This window comes from Teleopsis dalmanni, chromosome 1, assembly GCF_002237135.1.
Source record: "Teleopsis dalmanni isolate 2A chromosome 1, ASM223713v2, whole genome shotgun sequence".
Lineage (NCBI taxonomy): Eukaryota > Metazoa > Arthropoda > Insecta > Diptera > Diopsidae > Teleopsis > Teleopsis dalmanni.
This window is the reverse complement of record NC_051846.1, coordinates 213,002,859-213,008,599: the sequence shown is the minus strand read 5'-3', so window position 1 is coordinate 213,008,599 and position 5,741 is coordinate 213,002,859.

Below are 5,741 nucleotides of genomic sequence, written 5' to 3'. Positions count from 1 at the left end.
CAAAACATATAAACATGATAAACTTCCAACCCGGTAATCACTTTATGCCCAGATCAAAGTAGAGTAGTCGCAAGGATAGTAACTAGGGGTACGTTATTTTTAAGCAACATCGATAATTTGTCTCCTAAAGAAGACACATTTCGTTAAAATGATAACCCAGTAATCTACCCCAGGTGGGTTTTAAGCCTCTGAGTTTATTATACGGTAACACAATAAGCCATTAGATCGAAGCAGATCCTTGGCATCGATGGTATAGACTGGTCTTATCCACCGATTCTAGTATTTCAAAACCTACGTATACATCAATGAGAATTTGTTTTTTCATATAAAAAATATAATAATTTTTATATTTATTATTCACAACAAATAAATGTTTCCTCATATATATTCACTTCTCAGTACAATAACCTCGAACATTCCAACATTCAAGTCCTTAAATATCCTTTATAATTTCTTTCTTTTCCTACTAAAATTTTAATATTTTTGGAGCACAATTTGAAGGAAAATTGTTCCTCTTGTTAAGCATTTTATTTCCGTTTTTCGGCTATAAAAGTAGAAAATTTGCTAACGCAAAATGTAATTATCCGCACTTTACCGCAGAAACCATTCTAAGGGAACGAATTAGTCCAAGCAAAATAACGATTATTAAAAAGTGAAGAATTTCATACTGAAAATTTCATTTTATCCCTAAAAATTTTTCAACTGAAATATTTAAATGAAGAGATATTAATTTAATTCATAGCTACGCCCAATCAAATATACAACAACAACAACAAGGAAATAATATTAAAAAAATTTTAGTCAGCATCAGTCATGAACATCATAATTGCAAGCTTAATACCCGCCCTCCTGCCCCCTCTCACACTTCAATGTACAACCAAGCGAAAAAATGAATCTTAAAATTTTCGGAGCGCCGAAAATTTCTTCATAAAACAAATTGTTTTGAATGAGAAGCGCCTAAGCGTATGAGCACAAACAAACGGAAACGGAAGCGCACTGAAATGGAACCGCATCACAAACAGCAACAAAAACAACAACAACAACAACAACGACAATACCAAATATTAACGCAACAACAATAACAACAACAGCAGTAGCAACAGTAAACAAATAAACACAACAAATATAAACAAAGCTCGCATAAAACTAGTGCCAAAGCTTTCAAATTGTGGTAAAAACAGAAAAAAAACAGCAACAACAACAACAACAACAACAACCAGAATAACAAAAGCAATAACAACAGCGAGAGTAAGCAAGGAATGAAATTGAAACAAAAAGTAAAACAATTTCGCGGATTTTTAATTTTGAAATCGTTTGACGTGCGGCGTTTCATTTTTATTTTTATTTTCTTTTTTTTTGCGTTGCTTATTTATTTATTTCATTATTCTTTTTTGGTTTCATTCATTTGCGTAGCGCGTAAAGTCGAGCAATTCAAACCAAATTGAAAATTTCTTGTTGTTGTTGTTGTTGGTATTTTTGGGGTTTTGTCAGCTGCAGCATTTGCGGCGGTATTTGCGATATTCCTTCGGATGGGCTTGTCGTGCAAGGTGAAATGGCCTAAAGGTGTTGCGGGCACGAAATTGAATTCGCTCACCGGAATTTCATTTCCGAAAATTTCTTTGGAATTTGTTTTCTTATGGCTTTTAATGAATTTCAAGAAATTTTAAGTATTTTTCAATTTTTTTTTTTTGATTAATTTTCTTTTTTTGATAATGAGTTTGTAATTAAAGTGCGGAAAATTATTTGCATAATTTTTCAAGTTCCTGATTTGAATTGCTTGAATAAAGTATAAATTTATCATAGAAATTTTGTGTTTACAATAAATATAGCTTTTACTCAAAAGGCATCGGGACCAGTTCTACCAATTTCGAGCAAAAATTATTCCAGATAACACAAATGTACTCTGTTCAAATTATAATTTCTGCATAAAATATCTTTAAAGATTGTATTTAAACAAATTATTAAAATATAAACTCCTCAAGTATATATTTAGAATCAACTTATTTGTAACACCTAACTAATATTTATATCTGATTTCCAAATCCAATTTAAAAAGTTTTATGTAACATTCTCTCTAATAAAGTGGACGAAAACATCCCCATTGGAGTTGCTTGCTCCTGCTTTTTTACAATATTGTTTCATTTAATTTTTCAATAAATTGAAATTTATGTTCGGAAGTTCAAATTCATAAAGATTTTTATTAAAACTTTTTTATTCATTTCAATAAATATTTATTGTCATAATTTCTGGAATGTCCTTTACAAAAATACTTTCCTTTGCTGTTAACAATGTGAGGAAATCGAATTACTTCACAGATTTTTAGAACAGATTTTACGATCATATTTTTCCCTCACAATATCTCCTCTACTACGTCGCATTTAAATATTAAACTGTTACACTTAATGCTATTTATTGGGAAATTTATATTTTTTTTAATAAATTTTTGTTCTATCCAACAATAATTCTTTTAATTGATGTACATTTTTTCTATCCTTTTAAATATTTTAATAATAATATATATAATTAGTAATAATATAATAATAGGAATTGAAATAAATGGAGTACCACCTCCCAACGGAATGGAGCACTGCGACTAAGGTTGACCTTTGGTGCCTTTCGAATGAAAGGTTGAGGATCTCCTAATGTCAGAAGGGGAGAGTGGTTCTCGACCTAGTGACCTCCTCCTAACACAGATAAAGGCTGGGCAGTTATAGAGAATGTCGCTGGAAGTTCCGTCTGCTTCCAAGCAGAGTCGACAATCTATCTCTTTAGATAGACCCATTTTGTTAAGGTGATAATATAGTCCATGGTGGCCCGTTAAATATCCCACCAGCAACATCAACTCTGTTCTGCTAACGAAGGATACCCCACCATAACTGTAAAAATGAACCAGCTCTTAGGCTGATGGTTGCCTGGAATGTCGCGCCAGTAGCGACTTCTTTCGGCTAAAAACCATTTATCAATCAGAAGCCTAGTTGTAGACCAACTTCATCCATAATGTGGCTGCGGTCCACAGATGTGAATAGCAGATCCTGACCTCGCAAGACTGTCGGCAGAATCATTGATTCCTGTATGACCAGGCACCCAGCAAAGCATCACTTTGTTTTTGCTTGGCAACTGCTGCAGCGAGTCATAACAGTCCAATAGAAGCTTTGAGAAAAACATAATAATATATAAGTAAACAAAATAATTGAGTTGACAAAAAATAATTTTAGTCACATTTGAAAATTAGTTTTGATTATCTATTGCATCTTTTATTATCTTTCTTTATACGGAATAAGCTACTTATTGTTCTTATTTTATTTATTTTGGTATGATTCTTAATCTCCCTCTCCCTCCTTATTCTTACTGGTCTCTTATAACTTTATAACAGTTTATATTAATTGTAAAAATTTTTTTTTAATGTGAAAATTGAACGAAAAGCAGACGGTATAATAAAAACCAACAAAAACTAAAAAGTGCAATTATTAAAACAACAACAAGAAGAACAGCACAAAGAGCACAAATTCATTCATAACAGCACTTGCCTTCATACCGTAAAAGCTCAATAACGCAGTCAACTTAAAATTAGACAAACAGCAAACAACAAACACTCAGTAATGCTTTTGTAGTTACCATTTTCTGTTGATTTTGTAGAATTTATATGCAAATAAATCAAAACAACAACAACACCAATAACAATAACAATAGCAGTCCAAACATACATATATGAACTGGTTGACACTGATTGTGTCTTGCTAGTATTGTTGTTGGCTTCTGCTGTTGTTGGTCAAAAAGAGAAATAAAACTTTGCTCGGCTTTGTTGCTTTGTTGCTTTATTGCTGTTTTGTTTATTTGTTTTATTGTCGATCCGCCCGCCCTGTTGTCGTTGTGGATGTGACGCTCGATACGCACATGAGTGGGCATAATTAAAACTGTTAAAATTGTTAAAATTTGTTAATTATTTGCAAATTTGCATTTGAATATAAATTTACATAAATTAATAAGCCTTACAGTTTCCAATTACACAATTGAAAATTTTAAGTTGAGGATTTGTGGATTTTTTTCTCATTCTGTTTATATTCATTTGCTTTTTAGTGGATTTATGTAAATTTTCATATTTTGACTGATTGTTTTATGAGTTATAATTAAATACCGCATTTGTAGTAGAATTGCTTGTAATTTATGGAGTCATTATATATACAAATGTAAAACAATACTTCCGCTTATATAGACACGCGAATAAATGAGCACATACCATCAAATTACACATACCATCAAAGGGTTAATTATAATTTAATGCAAATATTTAACAAAATATTTGTGATATTAAATTCAATTCAACATTTAACTAATGTTGTTGAATAAAATATCACATGACGAAAGTTGAATTCTGTCTATTATACAATAATATCACTGCAAGGTTGCATCTACAAAATGTCAATATAAATGTTAAAAATATTATTTTTATTATAAAACTAGTGACTCTACACCCCAAAGCTCATAATAAGTTTGTGACTTTTATTGCTAATATATTAGCTGAAAAGATTTTGGACTGACATATAGACGGTCGGTTTTAAAAAAAGCTCTATCCTTTTGCAAAATATAAGAAATTAATAAGTGCTAATTGCATAGAGAAAACAGAAGAGTTTTTCCGCTTAGCTACGCTAATATTAAGATCCCAACTGTATCTGACAAATACAAAAAAATGATGTTAGAAACAATAACAAACAGTAGCCAGAACTTTTATTCCCCTGGTTTCTCTTATACGCTTGGGGTTTAGAAGGCTTTTAGACCAATCTTTCATATTACTGAAATCACGACAATGAAAGTTTTTTTCAAATAGGATTTAAAAAATAGTTGGCTCGGTTTCTAAACCAATATGATTCGTGCCCGGCTTAAACTTCTAATATATATTTTGCAAAAATAAATAAAATTCTATTTCAGTTAGCAAGTCATACCACATCACCATAGTACATAACTTTAAATTAATTTAGGTTTTCATTGTTGTGCAAAAAAGCAAAGCCAATATTTCATGCAATTACTCCCAACCATCTGCTGCACTTTAATAAATTGCATTAAAAAAACCAACTATTTGCCGTTTAATTTACTCAAATATTGTGAGCAAATTTATGAACTTTTAATTAAGTGAAAAATATTTCATTGGATTTTAATAATTTACTCAAGCGTTAAATATTAACAAATCCGACCGTAAATGTTGTTTGGCGTAAAATAAATTTGCCCGCTAATCTGCAATTATGACATTTTAAGCTTTAAATTTGCATAAATTCACGATAAACAAAAACAAATGTCAAACATTTGAAAACATCGATGCGACAAAAACAACAACAACAACAATGACAACAGTCAAAGCCACAATAACAACAAAGGCAAACAACAGCGTGAAAGGCACAAAAAAATGTCAAAAATTTATGCGATCATCAATTAAAGCAGTAATACACAAACAAAATAAAATAAAAAAGAACAAATTTTAATTTGGCAAACGAATTTTTGAAATTAGATACCATAAATTAGGGCGTGTCCAATCGGGCAGAAATTCCATAAACGTAGCAATAAATTAGATTTTAGCAAATTAACTTAAATGTCAACATAAATCATGAAAAGCAATTTTGTTAGTCTTTTTACAGTGTACCAACTACATCACCAACAACAGCAACCGACAACAAAAACGAAATATTGTACAATAAGTAAGAAAAATAAAAAAAAATTATTAAATTTTGCCATATTAAGCGGTGCATTAA